The following is a 27,436-nucleotide window of genomic DNA, read 5'->3' on the forward strand; positions in this document are numbered from 1 at the left end:
GTGAGTGCAGCAAGAGGCCTGGACTGCGGCTCAGGAGCCCTCAGGTGCGGTCCCTGCTCTGTGACGGGGAGCTGCACACTCCCTTCCCCGGGCCTCTGCGTCCTTGTTTGCAAAATACGTGCGTTGCATCAGACCAGAGGTTTTAAAATGTTTTTGTGTTAGCTTATTTCTGTGTCACTCTCACAACCTAATACCCAGATATGTAGGACAGGTGAGATTTAAGCCTTTCTTTTTAGAGGAGTAAGGGTGGGTGGCTGGATCCCATGCTACCGGTGCCTCCTTCATGTTCCCTCACCCTCCCAATTTCATTTGCTTCCACTGAGTTCCAACTGCCAGCACATGCTTCCCGCCCCCAAGGGCTTTTTTGCCACCTAGCTGGCAAGCTGGAAGTACTAGCAAATTAACACCCCCCTCGCCCCCACAAACCAGCCTCAACCAATCACCGTTTATTACTGGGGTATAAATACCCCAGCTCCCTCACTCCTCGGGTGGGCGAGTGATCTGGACGTGCTCCCAGAGCTCCCAGGAGGCACGAGCCTCAGGTGCCCACAGTGGTAACTGCAGTTCCTAACACCTTGTGTTGGCTGCTTTCCTTTCCCTTTATCACGTCCTCACCCCCTGCTGGTGATTCCTGGGATCGCCTATCAGATAGAAGACTTGCACCAGGATCCTAGTCTCAGGGTCAGCATCGGAGGAGGGGGACCGAAACTAACACAGGGACTTGCAGCAGAAAAAAACTCTTCCTCCCCACCTCAGACACCTCTGCAGAGCCCCTAGACCTCAGAGCAGTTTGCAAACCACTGGACTTAAAAAGAGAGTCTCTGATTCCCTTATGGCTGTGGTATCGAATACAGGCACATCTCTGCATTAGTAAAAGGTGGTGTGTTAGAGGCAACTTTATACTAGCATTTTCGGGTGAAAAGACCAGGAGATTCTTTATAATTCCAAAGTCAAATTCTGCTTCGACTTTGTAGAAGGGTTATTCTGAGCTGGTTTTCTCTTTTGCTCACTTGCTTTATGGAGTGAGGAAATGAATCTGTGCCAATTGGCAGGTACACCGGCCCCGAATAGGTTAGGGACAATGACGCTTGAATGGTTTCTGGATTGATATAGTCCCCCTTTTGACTGGTGATTCCCTTTCTGAATCTTTTTCTAACCTTCACACAGAGGAGAAAGGGGGAAATCAGAACCCTGGAGGTGTTTTCCTTTATAGCTGAGGAGGGGCGCAAGAAGCACAAAGTGTAATGCTCACCATGACGTCCTGCTCAAATCCCTTGCCCTTACCACTTCGGGGCACAGTGGCCTGACGTCCAACTGTTTGCACCTGCATTTTGTTGCCTGTTGGCACTTTGTTGTCCACACTCCTTGGGAGGGGCCTCCTGGCCAAGATTAATGGGAGTTGGGGTACAAATACCCCAGCTACCTTGTCCCTGCGGTAGGAAAACCCAGATGTGTGTCCCCCATCATTTCCTAGAGCTCCCGTGAAATTTGGCTCTGGTTGCCCACAGTGGTAATGTGCTTGATAACATGCCTTGTGTCGGCTGCCTCGCCTTTTCTGTCTCATTTCCCCATGCCTCTACTGGTATTTTCTGCACTTCCCAAACAAATTCCAACTGCTCAAATCCTTGTCTAAATCTGCTTCTGGGAAAACCTAAACTAAAAAAAAAAAAAAACTTTCCCAGAGAAGCGCTGGACAGTTTCTGTTTATTCCTTACTTGTCCCTGGGAGCCTATGTTGTAGGTCATAGTTATCAGTTGATGAGAGGAAGTTCATAGGTGCTGTTGAGTGCCTCTGGGATGGAGACCCACGCTTCGTGAGAGCTGTCCCTGGGAGAGCACTGTGGACTAGCAGTACAGCTCAAAGGCCGTGCATCTTCCCTCCATGACCACTTCCTCCTGCTTAAATCCTACCCCCGAGGTGGCTTCCATGGTCTCTGGATCATCTGTGGTCTCTGCCCACCACTGTCTTTTCTGTCCTTTATGCCACAATGATAGAAGACCACTTGGAGTTTCCCTGCCCTCCCATTTCCCCATCCCTTCCGTGCCTGCTGACTCTGGTTTAGTATTTCCTCTGCTTATACTGCCCTTCTCTACTTTTCTCTTAGCAGAATCCTATTCCTCCTTTAAGATCCAATCTAAGGGTCACCTCTGCTCCGAAGGCTTCTTGACTTCATTTCTATGCCTTCCTTTGAACCCCCAGCATCTCTGTCTTATAGCACCTTCAAACACTGTACTGAAATCATCAATGCAGACACCTGTCTCCCCACCAGATGGTGAGCTCCTTGAAAACCCAGGCTGTGTCCTATTCAAAGGGCTTAGTACACTACAGGTGTTGGACGTAGGCTGGGCTCCCCAGAAGCAGACCCCGAGACAGGTATTTCTTTGCAAGTGATTTATTAAGGAACTGCTCCCAGGAGAAATCAGTAAGGGGAAGAGGACCAAGCAAGGACCCAAGATGTGATTTCAGGCAAAAGTCCACGGAGGATAGTGTCTACATGTTCCCATAGGGCATTCTGGAGCCGAAGTCACACCTCGATAGTTGTTCTGAAAACTGGGCTTTTCCTTTCCTGTACCAGCCAGTCACTGACTGAGGTCTACTCCAGGGTCCTCATGCCACATCTCTGTGTGTGTGTTCATGTGCTAAGTGGGAGCCCAGGAGCCTGGGGCCAGTCTTCCAGAGGGTCGCAGATGTGGGCTGTCAGAGGCAAAGGCCAGAGGATGATCCCCCCCGCAGAACCCCAACGCGGAGTCCCACAGACAAGGTAAGGGGGAGAGAATTAGGCTGAGCTCCAAGAGTGTCCACTAGAGGGCTCCCACATGTCTTGTGACTGAGCTGAAATGTGGCTGGGTGGGCACACCCCCACATGTCTCTTTGGAACTGCAAATCCAGACCTCAATTCCGGCGTACCTGGAATCCTGCTCGTCCTGTGGTCCATTAGCCACATCCTCCCCACTTCCATTCTTTCTGTGCTCTCTGGATGCTTGGTTCCAGCATGTTCTCCACCTCCAGGGTCACCTTTGGCCTCCATTCCTACCCTCATAAATATACCCTTCATAAACAGACTCAGTTCTTTCAAGTCTCCTTTCAAAATCTTTTCTAAAGTCATTCCCTTTTGTCCATTCTCATTGTCTTGCTGCCACATCCTCAGAGCCTAGTGTGATCATTACTTGTGGATACTGAATGAATGAATGAATGAATGAATGAATGAATGATAGATAGCCCAATCTTCTGAAAGAAGTTCATCCTCCCTAGGCTGGTATGCATTTTTTCCAGGGGCTAACCCACCCCTTTTCTTAGATCTTATAAATTTTTAAATACACAGACTACTTAGAGTAAAACAAACTACTTATTCTTTTGTAACATAAGTCACACGTTCTGGCCCTCTCACCTTTGTTCTGCTCTTCTTTGCACCTGAAAAGCCCAATTTCTCATCTCTACCTATAAAAATTCTGCTCGTCTTCGAAGGTCCAGCTTCCCAATCTTCTTTGAACCTGTGACATTTAGTTTGTTCCTCTCCTAGGGAACTGCTAAAATTTTTTTGTTGTTGCTATTGGCATCTTTAAAGACAATGAGTTCCGCCATATCAAGAGTGGTATGTCACACTGTATGTTAACTAACTGGAATTTAAATGAAAACTTAAAGAAAAAATTAAAATGCTGACAAGAAAAGAAAAGGGTTTGCCAAGTATCTTGGGCTGCCCTCTTTTGTGGGCACATAGTAGGGCTGTGTTTTTCTACCCCCTTGAACTAAGTCACGATCACGTGACTTCGTTTTGGCCAATGAAATGTGAGCAGAGTGACTTGTGTCACTTCTGCACTTCAAGAGCCAGTGCAGGACTGTCCACGTCTGTTCTTCCTGCTTTGGCAACCATTGAAGGACAGAGATAGAGCCTCCCTCAGCCTGGGCCCCTGAGTGAGGACCATGTAGACCAGAGGTCCTAGTATTTCCTCAACAGACAGGTATCATAAGCAAGAAATAAACTTGTATTGTTTCAAGTCTCTGAGATTTGGGGGTTGTTGTTACACAGTATAACCTAGCCTCTCAGAGTCTAGCAGGTGTCTTCCCGAGGAAGAGCCTCAAGGTATATACATTGAATGAAGCAAACTAAGAGACTCTATTTCTTGACTAAAGTCACCACCATTGTGTAGCTGAAATGATAGAAAGGATACCGCAGGCATACTCTGGAATGAACACATTAAAAGATTGAATTCACCCAGATGGAGTTAAGTGAGGCATTGAATAACGTCCATTGCATTTTCATTGTAGATGGCCAATGAGGTAGTTACAGTTTGGAATCGAAAGAATGTCCTCCACATACTATTTTTCATCCCTGTCTCCCTCCCTCCCTCCCTCTCTCCCATTTTGCTCCCTTCCTCCTTCCCTCTCCACTTTCTTTTTTTAAAACTTAGTTCTATCTGTTGGTTGAGCATGAGAAGTAGGAAGAAACCAGCCACATGATTTTTAATTTTTTAAAGGCATGAATAAAGAAAACCTTGCCATAAGAAAAATAAATTTGTATTTTGAAAACATTAATCTTTAGGCCAGCAGAGGCGGTTTTGATCAGATCTTCCATTCCTCCATTTTTCATCCTCTATATCTCAAATTTCACCCAAAAAGCAAAAGGGATAAGCTTTCTAATGACAAAATAAATCTAATATTAAATTGTTTGCATCTTGCCCGTCTCACTTTCTGGGGGTTATTTCCTATCATAATGGTCCAGAATCTTTGAAATATCTTTAAAGAAAAAAATTTTTTCATCAGTGCCTGCAACAAATGAATCACACAGACAATTTGCTACGATGGGCTTTTCTTTTTGTGCAAAGGCAAAAAATCCTGAGTGAGGAAGCTCAGACTTCACCAACCTCCTGGTTCTGAAATTACTCATCCAGACATGAAACAAAATTGAAAAATCAGAGAGATCTAGTTTGAAGGAAAAAGAATGGTTGATGGCCTGGGAACCAAGTAAGTACTCATTTTGCTTTTGTGCTATTGGATGAAGATGCTTGGATCAAAAGAGGACTTGGAAACATCAAGAAATTGACAAGCAGGGCTAAAAGACGCTGGCAATGTGTTTATCATTCAAAAAAAAAAAAAAAAAAAAAGCATACATCTGGAGTGTCAGCAGTGGTACTCAGCCCAAAGAGCCTCTTGCCATAACAAACTCATTGACAAGAACTGTCATTGACTCTGCTTTATCTTCCGTGTGCTACTAAGAGGGCGCATTCCAAGTGCATCCTACGTAAATTGAGGTTTGCTTCTTGACCTGGGAGATCAATTCTCTGTCAGAGAGCTAGCTGATGGATCACCGTGTGGCTGCCACTGCATTGAAAATCACATCAAATACCTTCTCAAACACACTTCTGAATTACACGCTGGATCTCTGAAGAGGTTAGAGATGAATCCGGGTAGCTCACCAATCCGTGTGTCTTACAAAGTCGAGTCAATGAGGCAGGTGCTCAGTGGTTTGTGTTATTCTCCCAGCCAGAGGCAGCAGAGTATCTGGGTTAATTGCACAGATTCTGGAGCCCAGTGGCTGGTTTTGAGCCAGGATCTGCTGCTTACCAGCTCTGTGACCTTGGGCAAGTTATTTAACCTCTCTGTTTCAATTTTCCGGGTTGCTAAATAAGGATGATAATATGGAACCTCCCTCCCTTCCTCCCTCCCCGGGCAGTATCTTAATCTTCATCCCTCAGGAGTAGATCTTGAGACATGGATTTAAGAGCAAGAAATTAATTGGGAGGTGAGCAGATGAAGGGTAAAGGAAGACAGGAAAGCAAGTTCTGAGCAAGCCACCACTGTGGGGGACCAGAATTTAATCCCGTTGGGGAGTCCTGGGAGACTGTGAAACAGGCCCCTCAGTGGAAAACATGCACCAGAGGGGTGAAGGAGCTGGGGTATTCACTCACAAATTCCCACCTATAATTCACGGAGGGCCTCTCTTGTGTGTGAGCACACATATGCGTGTGCACATGCGTGTGTGTGCACATGCAGGGAGGAGGCATTAATTCCCTGACAATTCTGGCTTGCCATGCCAGCTGTAAAGGGGGCGCTGTCAGGAAGAGAAAACCCTCAGGCAAAGCCGTGCACGTGCTGGCCGTTGAAAGTGCCAAAGAAGTCAGGGTGAAGGGGTAAGTGCAGGGCTACAGACCATTTTGAAGATCAAATGAGTTAATTATTGTGAAACACTTAGCAAGGTCCCCGGCACAAAGTAAGCCTGCCTCAAAGAGCCGGATTAATACCAAAGCTGGATGGTTGTTCTTTGGGATGACTTCTTATCTCAGGATGGATTTTCTTTTTGTTTTTCATTTTCTTCCTTTGGGACAATGAACCATGATTAGGAGCGTGGTACTACAGCAGTGGCTAAATGCATTACAGGTTTTCTCAAAGATGACTGTGTAAGTGTGAAATGGGTTTACTGATGGAGCTGTCTCGATCAGGGGGAACATCGTCACGTCATGACAAATACCTGTCAATCCATTAGAGTTGCTGGCACATGATCAGTACCTCCTTCAGTCCTGGAGGTCACAAGCCAGCTGTGCTATGCTGCAGAAACGCAAATACACCCTGAGTCTTAGTGGCTTAACAGGAATTGACACCTGTGTAATCTCTCACTCCATTAGGTCTGCTCTGTGCACTCGTGGAAGACAGGCACTGAGCTGGATGATGGTCAGCACTGTACCTTTGTACAGGACACTGCACAAAGAGGGGACAATGAGAAGTGAACGAATGAACAAATCAACAGATTGATCCCGTAAGTATCATGTTTGCAGACGCACCTTCATTTGAAATATTGGCTTCCTCCCACTTAACTTCTCCTTGGCTCCTTGCAGCTTATCTTGCTCTCCTGAGTCAGGAATAACCCCTTTCCTCTCACTTCTTGGACACTTTGTGTCTCTCCACAGTGCATCACATTCTGTCTTGCAGGATGGTAAGTAATTTGTGTATGTGTCAGGCCTTGTCACCCTTCCCTCGAATGCCTCTGATGGCTTCCAAGCACTTTTAGGATACTCTGCATGTTCTGACCTGGTCTACGAGACCCTGTGTGCTCTACCCTCTGAGTCTCTCCTTGGAGGTCTCATCTACCACTTTCTCTTCCCCTATTCTTCTCCAGCCACTATGGACTCATAACGGTTCCTTGTATATATCATGCCTGGTCCTGCTTCAGGCCCTTGGTACCTGCTCTTCCCTAGGACTTCAACCCACCTTCTGCCTTCAGATCGCTTGTTCCATTGACTCAGATCACTGCTCAAATGTTATCACCTATGAAAGTTCTTCCCAGACCAATGTATCTTAGAAAGCATGCATACCACATTAGTCTGCTTTATATTTTTTTCCATATCACACATTTATTTGGTTGTCCTGACTGGCTCCTCCACCCACAAAGATGCAAACTCTCAGAGGTCAGGGACTTTGTTATATTTAGTGTGGTATTATTCTAAGTTCCCACAGCAGTGATTGGCACTTAATAAGACCTCAGTAAACATCTGTTGAATAAATGCATAAAAATTATTGTCCCATTTTAGACATGAGGTAACTGAATCCTATAGAACCGAAGAAAAGTATATAATGTAACATAGCTTTTTATAGCATATATCATATATGACATAGCATATATCATTGTATCACATCTACATGTGGACACTTTAATCTTTATAACAATAAATTTACATACATACAGGGAAACTGAAGCACAGAGAAGTTGCATAACTTTCCCAAGGTCATGCAGCCAGGGAGCAGCAGAGCAAGGATTCAAATCCGATAATCTAGCTCCAGGGTTCATGCTCTTAACTACTGTGCTATGCTCTAGGAAACAGCCAAGAAGGAACTCTCTTTGTGTTGTTGGAGGAACCGTCAAGAGAACAAACTGAAAGCTTTCTGTCAACTGTCCCAACGTTGATTGAAAATTTCTCATATGGAAAGCATTATGGGATCTCCAACATTAAAACCTGTTCAAAAGCCAGGGTGAGTGTTGGGAGCTATGTTGGAGCTAAGGAAAGCCATTAAGCCCACACAGGGCACATGCTTGAGGAGATAGTCTCATCACTGTGTCTACAGAGAAGACTTAAACAGAGGCTCGGGGCATGACTTACTATGTCAATAAAAGTGGATAATGTCTCTGTTTCTAGAATGTTCTGATGTCATCATCCAAATAGACACATCAGTGGACTACCATCTAAGCAAGGCATCTTTGCCCTTGAAGGCAGTACCGCACACAGGGCCAGGTATATATATGTAAGATACATATATACGTGTGTGTGTGTGTGTGTGTGTGTGTGTGTGTGTGTGTATGTATTACATACAGGTATATGTAAGATGCTCAATAAACACTTACTGCATGGGAGTTACTTTTTTTCCACCCAAAGACAGACATTTACCTAGGGACACACGGGTCTCTTTGACATGTCTCATGTTGCCCCACTACCAATCTCTCCTGATTCTAATGTTCCCCACACAGGTGTCTGAGTGTTTACTCAACTTCAAGTACGATCACAGTTCTTCCATGCTCATAATATTTCCCAGGACTTTCATGGTCTCAGGAAAACTTCCAATGGTGTCTAGACTTAAAAAAAAAGTCTCACATTGCTGTAGAATGTCAGCACTTGACAGAGGCCCAGGGACTAGGTATTGTATCCTCCTCTACTTTTCCCCTCCTAATTTTATAGGGTTCTGATAAGGGGAAGGGAATTAGCTGAGGATGCAGTGGGTCAGTGGTGGGAGCAGACCTGAAATCCAGGTATCTTAATGGCCAGTCCAGTGGTCCATCCTCTGTGAGCACGGCAGGGTTCAAAAATCTAACTACATAGTCACAGAGAGTAGCTTTCTGTTTGAAGAAATTTTCTGAATTTTCCCCTCCCCCGTCATGGGTAACCACTTCCACACAGTTTTATCCTTCCCTGGCCTCTGATCCTTAGGCTAGATAATTAATCAGGCTTTTGAATAATTAAAATTATTTAAAAAATGCCTTTGTATCTGTGAAATTTGCTCCGGTAATTACTGCCTTATCAAGAGTCTGATCCCACAGACCAGAATACTTTGCCAAGAGATAGGAAGTACTTTCACTTGAGGCTTCGGGATTCAGAAGTTGCGGAAGGAGTGTTTGTTATATGAACCAGTCTCTTTGAAGATGAATAGCACCAACTCTTGACTCCACAGTCTCCACAAAATCCCCTTTCATTCTTTTTTTTTTTTTTTTTAAATTTTTTTTTTAACGTTTATTTATTTTTGAGACAGAGAGAGACAGAGAATGAACGGGGGAGGGGCAGAGAGAGAGGGAGACACAGAATCGGAAGCAGGCTCCAGGCTCTGAGCCATCAGCCCAGAGCCTGATGCGGGGCTCGAACCCACAGACCGCGAGATCGTGACCTGAGCTGAAGTCGGACGCTTAACCGACTGAGCCACCCAGGCGCCCCGATCCCCTTTCATTCTTAAATTTCGTAACAAGATACAGCATATCTCATTCTTTGCCTTCAGAGCCTGCTGTAAAATATGATCATTAGTTAAAGTTTTGGATTGGCTTCTCCAAACTAGATTCTGCACTTGCCTTGCTGAACCTGGCTTCCAAATTCAACATCCACTTTCCAATAAACTCTTGTGGCAGCACAGTGAATGACAGTGCTTGTTTTTCTCAAGTTACTACCTGGTTCTTCCTGACCCAGCCAGTACCTGAGCCCTAAGACATAATGTTCTGTCCCTGGAGCCCCACCACTTCTTGTCATACCTCCCAAAGGGTTTTTTGAAACCCAGGTCCAGGATGCCCAAGGTCGACAACTTCATGCTAGATTCAGAGGGTTTACAGAAACCTGGTGGACATTCCCAGCAAGTACAGTCAATAGAGGGACCAACTACCCAACCAGGGCCCCTTAAATACCTCACAACCAAGAATGGGGCCAGTTACAGCACCTGGAGAGGGAATGCTAATGCAGGTAATCAAGTGGGGGTGGGATTTGTGGGGTTGTGCAAGGGAGACATTATTTTATAGTGGTTAAGAACACACACTCTGGAGTCAGACAATTAATAGGGAGGTTGTGCTTTCCTGGGCTCCTGTTTCTGCTGGCCTCTGGCTGGGTTTGGCCAGTGGGAGGCGCTGGTGGGACACCGAAGGGCAAAAGAAGAGGAGACCAAAGGGGATTTCTTCCCCTCTTTCTCTGCTTGGGTGATTTCTTTAGAAGCAAACAAGGATCCTCCTTGGCTTCAGCTTCCCCTGGACACATCTGCCGTGGTTCCAGCTTCCATGCATTATCATACTCTGAGGCTTCCAGTATCTTGGTCCCTCCGTCTTAAGGTAGGGAGTAGCTTCTCGCTCTTGTGTATTTCTGAGTTACCTTCCTATCCCTTTTTGGGTTCCCAGTTCTCTCATCACTTTCTGTAGCCAATTCCCTAAATTAAATTCCCTCTGTGGTAAATACTCGAAGCAGTTTCCGTTTTCCTGGTTCCTGATCAACCACTGTTTGATTAGGTAAGCCAGCGCATGTCCTCTTTGGCTTAAGTGAATTTGAGACGAGTCTCTGTCACAACTTAGAGTCTGGACTCACACAGGAGTTAACAGGCAAAAAAAAGTAGCTACGAGCTCCTGAGCACTTACTATATGCCTGGCACTATGCTCAGTGCTTGGTTTACTAACTATAGAATCCATGAAGTAGAAGTTATGATCTCCGTTTTGTAGGTGAGGAAATGGGAGACACAAACAGGTTACATAATTTTATCCCCACCATATTTATTTTCTTTATGTGGAAATCCAGTCAAAACCAGCTGCTTCTTAAAAAAAAAAAAAAAAAAACGTTACATAGAGGAAAGGAGGCAAACCATTAGAGACTCTTAAAAACTGAGAATAAACTGAGGGTTGATGGGGGTGGGAGGGAGGGGAAAGTGGGTGATGGGCATTGAGGAAGCACCTGTTGAGATGAGCACTGGGTGTTGTATGGAAACCAATTTGACAATAAATTTCATATTTAAAAAAACCCCAGCTGCTTCTTTAAATAAGGAAGACATCCCTTCAGGTATGTCAAGGCTCAGGGGTGGCAGGACAAGAAAGGAGGTGAGGAATGACAAAGGGGAGGTCTAGGTGCTATTTTGTGACACAGCCTAGAAGTGTCGTATGCTTCTCCCAGTCAGAATGTAATGAGTGAAGAGAGCTCCATATATATGAGCTACAGGCATCTCCAGTAACTGTGATTCAAGTCAAGTTCTTGCTGCTAATTGCACACACGTTTCGCTAAAGGTAGTAAATAGGAATCATTCACGTGTCCTTAGAGACCGCGGCACCATTCAGTATTCATGGCAAATATATCACTGAGCTTCATAAGAGAATCATTTTAAAACAAAGCTTGGTCAGCTGTTTAATAATTTACTGATGGTGACAGCAGGGAGAATATCTAATAACCAGTGAGATTGGCTTTCAAATAGAAAATAAATTCATGTTAGAGGAGTTTCAGGAGAAGAAAAAGGGGAAGGAGTGGGGGAAGCATTACTAGCAGTAAGGAAGTATTTAACATTTGTCAATTCCTGATTTTTTTTTTTTTAATCCTATCCGAGAGAGAAACCTGAGAAAATTCCATACATTTGTGTCTTCAAACATTCATGGGCCCTTAATATTCTTCTTGCAGGAAACAAGAATTAGACAGAGGTCCAGTCTCTCAAAGCAGAGGCTCTGACCCCAACTGAGCACTGGGGAGTATCTTCCTTTGTTAATCTGGGGATTTTTTCAGGTTACATTGTCTCTGTTATCATACGTTGGTTCCTCCTGGGGTAGGTAAGGCCTGAAAAATTGAAAAAACAAAGCCTTCAAATAAAACAAAATCAACCCAGACTGTAATGGCACATTCTTCTGCTCCGGGGAGAACCTAGCTGGGAAGTTATTGCAGGGGATCTGGCTTCTGGGTAAGCGGAATGTATTTATTTGTTTGTTTGTTTGTTTACTAGCAAAGGTCTACTGAAATGTCTATAAAATGAAAAGGGTTTAGAGACGGTTGGACTAGCATTCTTGATCCACAGTGGGGAGACACAATTACAGTGATTTTAAAACATCTAGGACAGGTAGAGAGGAAAGTCAAACCTAAAACCAGCATCCATCCTGAAGCACCAAACCTCCTCATACCTCAGTTTCCTCACCTGTACATTGGGAATAATGGGAACTGTGGGGTGGATGGTGCATGCCGGGCTTTTAGCTACGGGCCTGGCTCAAGGTCAGTGCAAGTTCAAACATTTCGGAAAGGCGGAAGCAAAACCAAAGTGGAAAATCCCCAAGATTATCAATCTTTAAGCTTCTGTGGCAGACAGAGATGAATGGTGGTTTTGGGTAAAGGAGCACCTCTGACTCCCTGCCCTTCAGCCCCCTCCCAGAGCACAGGGCATACTCTGTCCTCAAACCAATCCCTACATTTGCCACCCTGGAGACAGGCTTCCAGATAAGACAAATGATCTCTGTGTTCCCAGGTGGTATTTTCTATGGTTTTACATTCCAAGATTGTCCCCATCCATTCTTCACATTCATTTCAACAAACTCAATCTCATTCTGCCTTGAGTTATTAGCATTTTTTTAGCTTGTAGAAATAATGATTTATCAACGTTTTATTTGACGTGAGAATGGCTTGAATAAACGTGTGCAGTCTGGCCTGTCACGCCAATGAAGGATCTCAGTGTGCTTGGAGTCTTCTGCTGTTATCCAGCTCGGTTCTGGGAGTGGTGAAGGAGATTCTGGGGGCTAAAGTTTGTGGCTATCATTTCGGGTGAAATCTCTTTCTGTGTTGTGGACTAAAATATTTCTTCAACAGTCGCCATTTTCTGAAGCTGAAAGAACTATTTATTCCGTTGGATTGGCTATAGAGGAGCTGGCTGCTTGAAAATATTTTGAGGATAACACTTATGCCTTGGTACGTTGGAAGGGTAGGTTGTATAAAAATCATAGGGTCTCTGTGGGTAACGAAGGACTGAATGGAGTGTCGGAAAGCAGAGCAGGTTAAGCAGAGAGCAGACCCTGGGTGAGGAGTTAGGTCAGCAGATCACTTACTAAACAGGTTTATGAGCATTGTGATTTATAAGTGAGGTGGATACAGGTTACCTGACTGCCCAAGATCCTTTAGAGAAAACATTCCTTCCCCACTCCATTTGGTCTTTATGGGACTGTCAATTATGGTGACCACCCCCTATATGGAGGGGTGGACAAATGACTGAGGCTGGCCAATTATAGTATTGTCCTCTCTGCCACTTTCCTGACCAAATCGATTGTTTCAGGAAATGGATGTGACCTACATCAGCCAAAGTATCTTCACTAGAGTTTGGCAGGGATGCTACTGAAGGCTCTAAGCCATGAGACCCATATATGGAGTGGTCACTGCCCAATTTTCCCTGACTACCCACTGAGAGAAGCACAATTGAGAGATGGAGAGGGAGAGAGAGAGAGGGGGGTGGGGGGACAACTGAATACCTGGATGCAGCTTTGCCTGAAGGTGCTTATGCATCGCTCAGCTAAATAAGCCACTGGATTCCTCTTTTCACATTAAGTTGCTTTGAGCTAGTCATGTCATTTGTAAGAAAGAGTCGTGCCTAAAATACAATGTGTGTACACGCTCCAGTCTCAGTATTCATTCTCTAAACCCTTATAGCTGTCAGAAACACAAAAATGGGCAAGATGCAGACCTGGCCTCAGTAGGCTCAAGGTTGTATCTGCAGGTTTTCAACTTCCTCGTCCTAACACGGCATTAACCATTCACAAACTTAATGTGCCTGAGAATCCTCTGGTGTGAAAGTTAAAAAAAAAAAAAAAAAAAAGAAAGAAAGAAAAATCAAACCCCTCAGCCTCAGTCTGTAAGGATTCTGATTCAGTTCCATGCAAAATGAATGCACACCTACCCTGAGTGGCTCTGGAGTGGATGTGTCCCGGGGACCCATGCTGAGAAATGTACTGTCTATCACTCATCCAGGATCACCGCTCCTTCCATGCAGGGATTCCCTGAGATGGGCAAGGGGGTGGGGCATCTTTATAAGGGTGTATGAGAATATGAGGAGGTAGGGCTCTGTGTAGACCCCACTCCAAGTCCACCCCCTTTAAGTTTCTGAGATGATTCATAGCCACCCAGGGCTGGGGAGACTCCAAGTGAGGAGTCCTTGCAGTGGTTTTTAGTGGAAATACTGGGGAGCTTTAAAAACTACTATTGCCTGGCTCCTACTCAAATAACTCAATGGCTGAGGGTGGGGCCCCAGGTGATTCTAACATGGAGAAGGGCTGAAGACCACTGCAGCAGAAACCCATGCCTGGCTGCCTTGTGGGAATCTCCTTCCCAAGGCCCTCTTGGCAATCTGTGTCTGATTGGTGCAGCATCCAAAGGCTGGGCTGTAGTGGGCAGAGTTCTGTTACTGTCAAGGGCCTTGTTTTTATGGTGGGAGGTCCATGTTACTTCTGGAAATACAATAATAAAATAACAAATCAATGAGAATAAAAGACCAAGTCCATATAATCATAAAAAATAATAAACATGAGCAAATAAGTAACATTACTAAGGGAGGGCTATGCAGGGGAAACACGAAAGTTTGTTAACAATCAAGGATGCTGGGGCGCCTGGGTGGCTCAGTCCTGGTTTAGCATCCAACTGCAGATCAGGCCATGATATTGTGGTTCGTGGGTTCGAGCCCTACATCAGGTTCTGTGCTGACAGTTTGGAGACTGGAGCTTGCTTCCAATTCTGTGTCTCCCTCTCTCTGCCTCTCCCCTGCTCATGCTCTGTCTCTCTCTCTCTCAAAAATAAATAAACATTAAAAAAATTTAAAAAGAATCAAGGATTCTGATGAATCCAATTGTGTAAACCTGAGGCCTGAAGGAAATTTTAAAGATTTCTTTAAAAAATGAGACATTCTTTCTGTATCACTTCTGTTTGAAAATGCTAAGTGCCGTATTTTTGTTCTCAGAGGGCCAGTGTCTGTTGTTCCTGGGACTTGGGCCCCACCTGGAGGAGGCTTGACGCTGTGAGCAGACAGGCCAGGAATGCCTCTTCTGGTTCCTCTCTGCCAGGGACAGGCCTGTCACCGTTCTGAGCCTGGGCCAGGTGTTTCCAGTGGTCTGATACCACAGCGTAGGCCTGTCGTTTCTGTGCTGGCCTGGACAGAGTTACCCTGCCTGTTACGACTTCCCATGAGACTCCCCTGTGCACAGTCATAAAGTAAGATTTCCAAGCTCTTCCCTCAAGTTTTGGGTTCATCGGTTCTGGGGGGAGTGGGTATTTGGAGTTACTAACAGAGCTCCTGGTGGTCCCTAGGATCGGGAACAGCTGGGAAATGTCACCCTGACATATCTCACCCTGAGCACCTGTGAACCTTGCTCTGGCCCTTTTCTGATGAGTCGACTTTGTCTCACAGACATTGCTAGATGGGCAGTGAGTCTCCCGTCTGAAAATCACTGAACTCCTCTTCGGCCCTGGCAGGCAAATGTGGCCCTAGTCTCCACCAACATCTTTTGAGTGCTTGCTGTATGCATTGTAGGGCTTGGCTTTGACGGGATGGGGGAGGGTAAGCCAGTCCTGGCAGCCTCAGATGCTGCCACCCTCATGGAGAAGGCGGCTCTGCTAATGGCACTGTGGAAACAGAACTGACGAATCCTTCTTCCCTGCCCACTACAGACCTGCCCAAAGCTGAGCAACGAGGATTTGTAGGCCTAGAAAGGGATAGAGGAGGAAACGGATTTGGAATCTGGCATTCCAGAGAGAGGCAACGATACAGGCAAAAGCCCCAGGCGGAGCCAGGGTGGCTGGGGTAAAGGGTCTGTGTCCTGGAGTTGGGTCAGAGGGAGCCACTGCTCCCGAGACCTCAGCCCTTCCGGCCCGCCCCAACCTCTCTGAACGCGCAGCTGCTTTCACATCTCTGAGCGGTTCCTGCCACCCGCAATACCTTTCTCTCCTTCCCTACCTGGTGAGGACTCTGGGTGGGGTGCGTTTCGAGGGAATTAAGGACAGGATGGGCTGAGAAAGGCAGGCCGGGCCCAGCCAATGGAAGGTCTTGGTGGCCACGTGAAGGATTCCGGACTCTATTCTGAGGGCGATGCAGCATTGTGAAGGGCGTCAAGTTGGCGAGGGGCAAGACTGTGGAGTGACGGTCTTCCTAACAACGGCCCTGGCTGCTGTGTGTGAGGAGGGGTTAGGCGGATGAGACTGGAGGCAGAGAGGGGCTGGCTGAAGACGGAGCTAAGACCACTGCAGGGCGGATGCAGAGGAGAAACAGGTTCACCCCACCTTGGACTGTCAAGTCCATCCCCACCTGGATCCTCTTGAACCTGAGTCTGGAGTCAGGGACGAGGGGAGAGTCTGGGGACCTCAGTGCTCGTGTGCAACTCCAGGGCACTGTGGCATTTCTCTGGCCTCATCAGGGAACAGCTTTACTGGAAGGAAGAGGTAAAGGCTGGGGCTCTATCTCCATCATGACGGGCATCTATTATTCAAACCATGACACTAGCTACCCTGTCCCTAGTGGGCTGGTGTGACCTCTCCACGTGGGCTGCCTGGGGGCTCCTATGGGATGGAGTCATTGTATTTTGGCACCCCACTGCTCAGCATGACGTTGGGCATAGGTTAGAGACAAAACATCCATGGTGGGTACCTGGCACACATCACTTAGTTTTTTCATTTTGTTTTGTTTTGTTTTGTTTTTCTAATTAAAAGAAACAGCTACTTGGCAGATCCCACTTAGGCAAAGAGAGATGTGGTCCTCACGTTAAATCCAGGGCAGCTCAAGCACTGACGTCTACTTGCCAACAGTCTGGACCATGTGCTGGTGTTTTGGCCCAAGGATGAAGCAGCTGGCTGTCCGTGCTGTGTTGCCGACCAGGTGTCTATAATAGTTGGCCTGGAATCAAGGCTGGGGTGGTATGTTAACCCAAGACTTGGAGGTAGGAAAGAAAGGAAAAGAAATGATCTCTTGAGTGGGCCAGGTCCTGTTCTAGATGCTTTTATATCCATTAACTCACATAATTCTCACTCAGCTCAGTGAGGTGGGAATAATCACCCCAATTTCGCAGATGGGGAAACACAACTGGAGAGAGAGAGTGACTAGTTTGTGGTCACCTGACTGGTGAATGGAGGCATGGGGAATATGGGCAGGTGCAAGGCCTCGCCCAAAAGAGGGCTGTTACCAAAATAGAGCATGTCCGAGAAGAGGAACCAGATGGTGGGGGACTAGAAATCAAAGAAGGAGGAGGAGGAAGAGGAGGAGGGGGAGGAGGAGGAGGAGGAGAGGATGAAGAAGAGTGTAAGGAATCAAGAATGCTTACCTAGAGCACACCAACATCCAAGTGAGTCACCTGCAAGCGTGTCCAGGATCTTTCCGTGTGTTCCCAGAGAGAGGAGCCAACTCCGAGGGGAGGAAGGTGCAGACTGGCAGTGTCGGTTCAGTGCAAGGGAAATCTTTCTAACCACCAGGGCCTCACAGTGCAAACGATTTCTTTGTGAAGTACTGCTTTTGGACACAGCAATATTATTGGACAATGCATGTTTTCACAGAACAAAATGGTTGGATCACGAGGTTACACTCGAAAACTACTTATGGTTTCTAAGTTGCATTTGGGTTATTTATATTTGCGCGTCTTGACGGAGAGCATTAATGCATGTTAATATTTGTGCCATAAAACACGATTCGAGTCAGAACTACTGGCTCTGAAAGAGTCCGCGGTGTGTGCAAAGCCACTATGCTAATAGAAAGGTTAACTCGTATTTTTGAATTATTGATGGTTGCTTGTTACTAATTTTTTTTTCCTCAGAAAGGAGGAAATTATTAATGAAGAGATCATTGCCAATGTGTCTGACATCTATTAATGGTTTCATCTTGCAACCAGATTAAAAGAGACAGCTGGCCCATGAATTTATGTGGAGACAGAGCCAAATGTGCTGACAGCTCCGTAGGAGGGTGGGCCGTCAGGCAGTGAGGCCTGGGCATCCGCACCGGGGGCTGGTGAGAGGTCCCCTCCCAGCGCTCATGGCCTGGTCGAGGGGATGTCAAAGGCCTTGCTGCACAAAGGCTATCATTCTTCTGACATCTTTCTAAATGCTCTGTTCCCATGGGAACCCATCAGTATCTCTACTGTGCGGGCCACTCATGGGCACATTCACCGTGGGTGTTTCAGGTTGGTGGTTTTCAACTTGAACGTGCATCCGACTCACCTGGGTGGCTGGTTAGAACAGATTTCTGGGCCTCACCTCCAACATTTCTGATTCAGTAGGTCCAGGGGAGGGCCTGAGACTTTGCATTTCTAACACATTTCCAGGCAGATGATGCTGATACTACTGGTCCAAAGACCACACGTTGAGAACCAGTTCTAGACTGATGATTTGGGCTGTGAGACTGCCTCTAGAGAAGGAGTTGGCAAACTTCTTCTGTAAAGGGCAAGGACAGTAAACATTTTCAGATGTGGGCCAGACGATCTCTGTCACAATTACTAAACTCTGCCTCTGTAGTCCAGAGAACAATCACAGGCAATATGTAAACAAATATGTAGGATTGTGTGCCAATAAAACTTTATTTATAAAAACACAATCAGGGCCATGCTTGGCCCACTAGTGGTAGTTTGCTGACCTCTGCTCTAGTGCAGCAGTGTCTAATAGAACTTTTGCAAAAACCAGCCATAGGCAGTGTCCAAATGAATAAGCATGGCTGTACCCCAAAAAACTTTATTTATAAAAAGAAACAGTGGGTCAGATTTGGCTCATGGGCTGTAGTCTGAGCAGCACTGTCCAATAGAATTTTCTATCATGATGGAAATGTTTATAGCTGTACTGTACAATATGGCAGCCACTAGCCACAGGTGGCTACTGAGCTCTTAAAATGTGGTTAGTTCCAGGGGCACCTGGGCGGCTCAGTCGGTTAAGCGTCCGACCTCAGCTCAGGTCACGATCTCACGGACCGTGAGTTCGAGCCCCGCGTCGGGCTCTGGGCTGATGGCTCAGAGCCTGGAGCCTGTTTCAGATTCTGTGTCTCCCTCTCTCTGACCCTCCCCTTTCATGCTCTGTCTCTCTCTGTCTCAAAAATAAATAAACATTAAAAAAAAATGTGGTTAGTTCCACACTTAGTGTGGTTAGACTGAATTTCTAAATTTTATTTTATAATTAAGATTTTATTTCAAAAAAATTTATTTTAATGTTTATTTTTTGAGAGACAGAGTGAGGGTGGGGGAGGGGCAGAGGGAGGGAGACACGGAATCTGCAACAGGCTCTAGGCTCTGAGTTGTCAGCACAGAGCCCAATGCAGGGCTCGAATCCATGAACTGTGAGATCATGACCTGAGCCAAAGTCAGATGATTAACTGACTGAGCCACCCAGGTGCCCCAAGATTTTATTTTTTAAAGTAATCTCTACATCCATGTGGTGCTCGAACCCACAACCCCAAGATCAAGAGTTGTACGCTCCATTGACCGAGGCAGCCAGAAGCCCCTGAATTTCTAAATTTTAAATTTAAATGACTAGTGGGGCCCTGTGCCACTGCAAGAAGATAAAAGGCTCCATAGGTGTAGCCACTCCTCAGTTGCCTCCCTACACAGGGTCTTTGCCCTGTTTGGGCCTCAGTTTCTTGGTGTGTAAAATGGGGATAAAAGAACAGTTATATTACTATAACTATAGGCTTTCCCCATGGGTAAGTAAGACTCCATGGCCCAAGATGTCTTTCCCCTGATTCTCTGCTCCCCACTGGGGGACTGATCATTACTGGGGGGCAGGGTGGGCGCTGGGGAGATGGGAGGCTATCTCTGCATTTCTGGGTCCTTGACTGCTTTTCTCTTTGTCCAGTTTTTTCCACCAGAGTGTACACTTCATGAGGGCACAGACCACATCTTCTGTAAGCTGCAAACCCACAGTCTTGCCAGTCTTGGCACATGGCAGGCAGCCAGATCACTTTATGCCCCATGGTTCAAGCTTCCCCTAAAACTGTGCTCGGATTAAGAGATTTGCAGCTAAAATGTCTAACTGCTTCTGGCCCCCAACAGAGGTGAAGGGGAAGCCATTGTGTAGAAAGGGAAACTGAGGCCCAGAGGTCCCATGGGTTTTAAAGGCAGTCATCCTGAGGACAAGAGGCCATCTTCTTGAGTGGAACTGAAAGGAGCTACAGGGAAGAACGTCACTCCACAATTTCCAGCCATCACAAAGCTCACCTCAGGCCCCAGCCTGCTTTCGTCAGTACTGACACTGACCTCAGCCCTGAGCTAGGGGCGAGCATGTGGCCAGGTTTCCCCAGGTCCCCAGGCTGATGGGAGGCAGACAGGGAAAGTAGCCCCTTTTTTTCCAGTTAGCACTGGCCTCTCAGCCAAAGTTTCACAGAGAAGCCTTAAGAACGAGTGTAAGTTTACCAGGGAGATGATGCAGGGAAGGGCCTTCCAGGCAGAGGGAACAGCAGGTGCAAAAGCAAGGTGTGTGACCGGTCACCAGAGCCCTGTCGGGCATCAGGTGAGAGGATGTACTCCTGCGGGAATAGAGGGGACAGTTTCCAGGTGTGGAGGTCAGCTGGGAAAGCACAGAGAGTTCATCCTGGGCAGGTACAGCGTGGTGCCAAGGTTGAGCACTGGTCCTGTTCCACTCCACCCTGTGGGAACTGGGTGTGTGGGAGAGTGAGGCCCCGTGTTCTCTCTGCCACAGCAACTCAATCCAGACCCTGAGGTGTCCCACTTTTGGAAAACCCAGCCATGCCTGACTTTCATATTTCTGCCCCAATCTGTCCAATCCAATCCTTGGAATCCCAACAAGGAGGGGATGCAGGGGAAGGCTGTGCTGAGACCTAAAGAAGCTTTGGCCAGGTTCACAAAATGTGAGTTCTTTGAGCATTGCTTAGGTGTCCCTGTCCCCAGCTTTTAGCGCCCAGGCCCCCCGCCGGGACGCAAGTGGTTCCAGGTCTGCTTCATGAGATCCTGGCTCCCAGGAGAGCAGAGAGTTCTAGCCTGTGAGATGCAAGGGACAGCTAGGACTCTGATCTATGGTTTTAGGCTTTCGTTTCCAACCAGGTCTTTGTTCAGACCAGGAAGAAAAAGGAAAAAACTACACGGTTCTGTCTCTCGCGAACTGGAAGCGGGGAAGGCAGTGGGCGAGAGAGGGATGCCTCCAGCCCCGTCGTCGTCCCTTCCGCGTGGGGGTGGGGACAGGGAGAGATGTGGGTGAATAAGAAGGGTGCCTGGGCGGCTGAGGAGGCGGGTTGCGCCCAGAGGAGCGTGTGCGTGTGTGGTAGGGGGTGAGGGGGGGTGTCGACTCTTAGAGGAAATTCTCCTCTCAGGGCGTGCCCGAGCCCCTCGCCAGCAGACGCCCGCCCCAGCTTAGGACAGATGACCCCTCCCCCACTCCCCTGCCCCCCCCCCCCGCCCCATCCCGAGTTGAGACGGCTGCTCCCTCCCGGCCTCCTCTTCCCCCCGCGCCCCCACTCACCTGTTCTCCCACTCCGAGTTCACACGGCGGCTGCTCCCTCTCTCCCGCCTCCCCCCACCGCCCCCGGTACCTGCGCCCAAGCCGGGCAGACGATGCTTGGCTGCGCCGCGCTGCGCGGGGCGAGGAGGCGAGGACCCCGGCGCGCGTGGGGGCGCGGGGGTGCGCGCGGGGGCTGCTGCGTGTGGGCGCGAGACTGAGCCGGCCGCCCGGAGCCGACCAGCCCCTGCGAGGGTGCGCCGGCGGCGGGCGTGTGCGGGGCGCGGGCGTGCGCGCTAGGGTGTGTGCGCGGCCCGGGCGGAGCGCCGGGCGGGCGGGCGGCGGCGGCGGCGGCGGCGGCGGCGTTAGGACTCGGGGGACGCCGCCCCCCGCCCCCGCCCCCCGCGTCCCGCCCCCGCCCAGCCGCCCGCCTCAGTTCGCGCCGCGCCTCGGCTCCGAGCGCAGCGGCGCCGGCTCCGGGAGCGCCGCGGAGCCCCTGCGTGCGGCCGCGCCGGCGATGCGGGGCCGCCCCGCGCCCGCCCGAGTCCCGGCCCCGGCCCCGGCCCCCGCGGGAAGGGGCTGAGCCGCCCGCCGCCGCCCGGATGGCGAGCCTCGCCGCGCTCGCCCTCAGCCTGCTCCTGCGGCTGCAGCTGCCTTCGCTGCCCGGCGCCGGGGCACAGAGCGCCGCAGGTGAGTACGCCCGCCGGGCCCCGCTCGCTCCCCGGCGCGCCCGAGGCCGCCGTGGGGCCCTCGGGGGAGAAAGTTGTGCGGGCTGGCGGGGGGCGCGTCCCGGGGGCCGGAGCCGGGTCCCCGTCGCCGGCGCGGGCAGCCGCGTCCCTGCGCGCCCGGGCCCGCGCGTCCCCCCTCCCGGCAGCCCGCGTTTGGCGGAGTTCCCCGCCCGACTTTGCTGCGGGCCCCCGGGCGGGAGTAACTTTCGCGGTTGTTGCGAACGTCTCCACTTGCTGCCTCCCACTTGTCGGAATCTGTCACTGGAGTGTTTGGGGCGGCGGGACGAGAAGCGGCACCGGCGCCCGGGGTGGAGCGTTCGCTCCCCGCAGCTTCTGGGGGGCAGCGCGCGCTTTTCGTGGGGGAGCACCGGTCGCCAGCAGGCCGCGGCTGCCGGGGCGGTGGCTTTTCTTGTCTCCAGGGAGAGACGGCCAGCTCCAGACTTGCTCGAAACACGCCGCGCCCCTCAGCTAAGGCTTAAGCGAGCCGCTGAAGGCACCGTGGGGGTGTGGGTGTTAACGACTGGGGCGGCACTGACCTCCTCCCTAGCCCGTGGTTTTCAGCCAGAGTAGATGGTCGCCCCAGTTAAGGCCCTTGGAGCGGAGTGGCTTCGACCTTTGAGACTGTTGGCTCCTGAAAAGTTTAGGGGTGGGGGACCCATATTTGGGTTTGACCGTAGGAAGGAGGTGAGCAGAGGTGGTTCTCAGTGTTGGGGGGCTGGGGTGCCCCTAATGATAGGTTGGCATGCATGGGAGACCACCACCATCCTGCGTCTTCTCCATCGCCAAAGCCCGCCTCAGGCAAACTTCCAGCCCCAGGCCCCCAAAGACTGGGCGGTAGGTGGAGGGAGACAAGGGAGGGATTGGCCAGGTATGCTTCCAAGTTCAAAATCACCTTGAAGTTTGTTTGTCTGTTTGTGTTTGTTTGTTTTTAGCCCCGATTTGATTTCATTTGGCCACACTGAGCTGGAGGTTGCTGAGATCACACGGACAGGCTGAGATAAACAAGTGAGATGTAGGAAAAGATGAGTTTCGGATTGCCGAGTAACAGCGGTGCCCATATATTGTTTTGAAGAAGGAAAGAGAGAAAGAAAAAAAGAAAGCTGCGGTGGAGTGTAGCCTCCTTAAGCAGGTTGCACTTGAGGTTAGGAAGCAGTGGAGTGACACTCCGTTGGACAGGCACTGGCGTCTCTCTTGCTCCCTACTAAATGGGAACTCAGTATGGGACTTCTGCGAAGGGACAGCCCGTTTCCGTGGCTGGGAAGTTGGGTGACTAGGACACTTCTTTTGAGGTGTGTGGGTAGGATTAGCCAGTGAGGGAAGAGGGACAGGCACGGCACCGTTCTAAAGGTGGGGGGTGTGCAATTCTGTTTCTCCTCGCTCTGGGTCTGAATTAGGTGTGCTGGAGAGGGGAGAAAAGGAAGATGCTGGGGGCGGTCCTGGAGCCCCGGGCGTGCTTCGTGATTTAAATTTTTACTTTCCTCCAGGGCCTGGCGGGCCCGCCACGCATTCACAGTACTCACGTTCCCGCGGCAAAAAATCAGTGTCAAAAATATTCCGCCGCGGGTGTCCAGCCGTTCTTGCGAAGCGTGCGGTGAAACGGTACCGGCCTGGGGAAGCTGTCCAACGCACAAAGCACGCCGGTTCCGGTGCCCCCCGCCAGGTGGCGCTCGCCCACAACTGTTAAAATGCAAATCCAGTTGCTGTCAGCTCAGGAATAGAACTTCTTTTCAAATTTTAAATGAGTAATGTGTTTATTCAGCAGCCTTTTGTTAAAACATTTAGAGAAGTGTGAGGAGCCAGCACCTTTTCTTTGTTTGCTCTTTGGAACACTCGGGAAAGAAAAGCAGTCCAGGAGTACAGTTTGGGAAGAAATCTACTGTTAAGGCACCATATGTTTCTTTTGGTTCTACTTGAGCCGAGTGACTTCTGCAAACCTACTACGGCATATACTTAGCAAGCGACTGCGTTTGTGCTAGAGGCTCCTTGAACGAGTGGGATTAGCTTGTGTGGGAGAAAGCCTCATTCAGTTGTAAAAATGGGGATTTTCTGTAGATATCTTTTCTCTCCTTTTTGGTTTAATGCAAATGTCTTAGACCATTTACATTCGATTTTTCCCCCCAGGTTTCTTCGTGAACATCTACATTTGTAGATGCAGGAATGCTGCAAATGTTGATTTTTTAAAATGGACTTATCCTCTTAATTTCTAAATGCTGAAACTGTTGGAATCCAGATCTAGTACAAATACGACAATATCTTGATTTGCTTTAAAGTATCTTATTTAAAACTTTTGGCAAGTTTGGGTAAAGAATACATTTTAAAACTCAGTGGTGTGTGCCTCATACCTTTTTAATCTGAAAGTTCCCAGTCTTAAAAGCACTTTGAATTTGTATCTAGTACACATTTGGGATGATATGTTTTGCTGTAACATGTTGGTCATGGTGTCCAAAAGTCAGTGGCAAGAGCCTGTCATCAAAAGGCAGTTTCCTTCTTCCTACTAAGATGTGTTTCATGAGCCAGGATGATGATTGCAAGGAATGGTAGTTAAAAAAAAAAAAGCATTTGAAATCAGCTTGTTGAGAGTGTGGCAAAACATGATTTGGGATGGGGCAAGAGAGAAACAACTAAAACAGATACAGGGATAATTAGTCCATTTACTAGAGGATTTCATTGTCTGTACAGTGAGAGCAACAGTGGATCGTAGAGGGGACTGACTTGAGATTGCAATTGTTAGCGATGTAGTCATTTAACTCGATAATCATTGCCAGTTATCTCTGGGGAACTGTTAGCAGTACAGTCAAATTTTATTTTCTCTCCTGGATTGCTTGATTTCTTTCCTAATAAAAGAACAATTAATGTGCAAACCTGGCCTGGATTCTGTTTCAGCAACAATCACAAACACATTCACAATGAAAGCAGACTGTTTTCTTGGGTAAAAACCCAATCCCTTTCTCCTCTCTTCAGTTTCTTCTTGCTTATCCCTCGCACAGCGCTCGCAAGCTCCTGGCTGCCGGCTGAGACGGAGTCCGCTGTGGTAGTGTAACTGTCACCTTTCAGAGCCATGATCACAGGACATTACAGCATTGTTCCTTTAAGCACAGGATACTCCCATGACTCTCTGACAGCATGTTGCTGTGGAAACAAGAGCGGTGGTGTGTAGGCGGTGGGTCCTTCATAAATATTTATTGATGATGATGAAGAGATGGAAACTCTGTTGGGGCCTGGGGAGTTTAACTCAGGGAGGCAGCCTGCCTTAGAGAAATGAGTAAGAGCTTTGGTGTGTGAATCCCACTCTGCCTCTTTCCAGCTATGCCAGCCTGGGAAAGTCATTTACCTCCTCTGATGCCCAGGTTCTCATCTGTAAAGTAAGGATAATTGTAGCTGCCTCACTGGATTCTGGGAAGACTAAAACAAGATGATGGATGCGGAGTGAGAAGTAGGCTGGTGCACAGTAGTGCTTTAGCCTAAAGGGGAGCCTTGTCTATTACTAGCCTTGGCATTGGTGTGTGGACCCAGGTCAAGGGGGCATTGATGTTAAGGTCAGTTATGAATGGAATATTAGATGGCTGGGTTTTGGTGATGAATTTTAGTGTTTTTTTTGGGGGGGGATGTGGGGGGATTTGATTCCCTGCAACTGCTTTCAGAAAGTGATTTAGTACAAAACAGTTGACACGGATACATTTGACAATTCAAGAGTTCAGATAGGGAATGTTTAGTTTTAAGCACATTTTACCTTCTAAATGAGAACTTCTAAAAACCCAGATGGCTACACATTGTAACAGGAGAGTATTTGGGAATATCTTTTCTCCCTTCCTACCCCCTCCTTCATACATTCTTCCTTGCCTCAGGACTCTGTCCCCTGCTCCATTTCCTTGTCTTACCTAATCTAGAAATCAGGTGTGTGGAACTCTTGAGCAGTGGGAGGGTGGGGGATGCTTTGTGCACTTGATAAACAAGCAGAGAATAAGTAAACATATGGAGGTCCATGGCATTCCAAGAAATAAAAAAGCTATGGGATTATTGAAAACAAACCATGTCGGACAAGTGTAATAGCATTTGCAAGCACATTACAGAATTGGGGCTAAGAGGCAACACCACGTAGATATTAGAAAACAGAGTGTCCCATGAAATTTTGTAAAATGGATTCAGTTGGTTTGGAGAGGAAGAAAACCATGGCTCGCGCACGCTCTCTTTTTAATAGATTAATAACAATCAGATGCAGGGGTGATTGCTAGTGTTGTGTTCATTTGGGCCAGGGTGACAAGTTGGAGTCCTAGGATTTAGCATTTGATGTGGTCTTGCTGGGCACTCTTATTTGCCTGAGAGATGGGGAAATAAAGATGATAATGCCACTTATCATTGGTAAGAGTGCCACGTTCTAAAGACGATATAGAGGGACCTAGGGAGTATGCTAGGCATAGATCCCAAGGAACCCTCTGGAAGTCAATCGTGAAAAATGAAAATTAATGTGTCACAAAGGCAGAATAGTGAAAGGGTGAGGAGCCACTGAGGAATGATGATCATTTGGCCGGTTTTATCCAAATTTTGGGTATTTCACTTGGCCTACCCCGGTTATCTACACAGGCAAGAGCTGCTCAGAAGCCTTACCAGATCCACTGCCAGACTGGTGGGTAACTAAGAAACTGAAGGTAACTAAGGAATCGAAGTCCACAGTGTTACAGACTTAATTTTTTGCACATTGGAGTCAGGCTGCTGAAGAATGTTTGACACACACACACACACACACACACACACACACACAGCCGCTGGTGCATGAGTAGAACACAGATCTGAAGTCTTTCCAGTTTCTTGAATATTCAGCCTCAAATTTTTATTTGGTGCTGGAGGGAATAAAAAATGGTGATGTCATTTGGCAGTTTCTTTAAAAAGTTAAACATACACATATACCATAGGGTCCAGAGAGTCCACTTCTAGGAGTATACCCAACAGACACGAAAACATATGTCCACACAAAGATACACACATGAATATTCACAGCAGTGTAATTCATACAAGACCCCAAACTGGGAACAATCCAAATGTCCATCAACTAGGAACCCATCTACTGGAATTCTACTAGCAATAAAAAGGGACGGAGTATTGATATATGTTATGACACTGATGAACCTGAAAAAACATGCTAGGCAAAAGGAGCCGGATGCAAAAGACTGTATACTACGTGAAATATTTGGAAAAGGCAAATCTCAAGGTGGCTCCGTAGCTCAGTTGGTTAAGTGTCTGACTCTTGATTTCGGCTCAGTTCATGATCTCATGGTTTGTGAGATCGAGTCCTCTGTTGGGCTCTGTGCTGACAGCACAGAACCTGCTTGGGATTCTCTCTCCCTCTCTTTCTGCCTCTCC

The sequence above is a fragment of the Panthera leo genome, chromosome A3 (assembly GCF_018350215.1).
Source record: "Panthera leo isolate Ple1 chromosome A3, P.leo_Ple1_pat1.1, whole genome shotgun sequence".
Taxonomy (NCBI): domain Eukaryota; kingdom Metazoa; phylum Chordata; class Mammalia; order Carnivora; family Felidae; genus Panthera; species Panthera leo.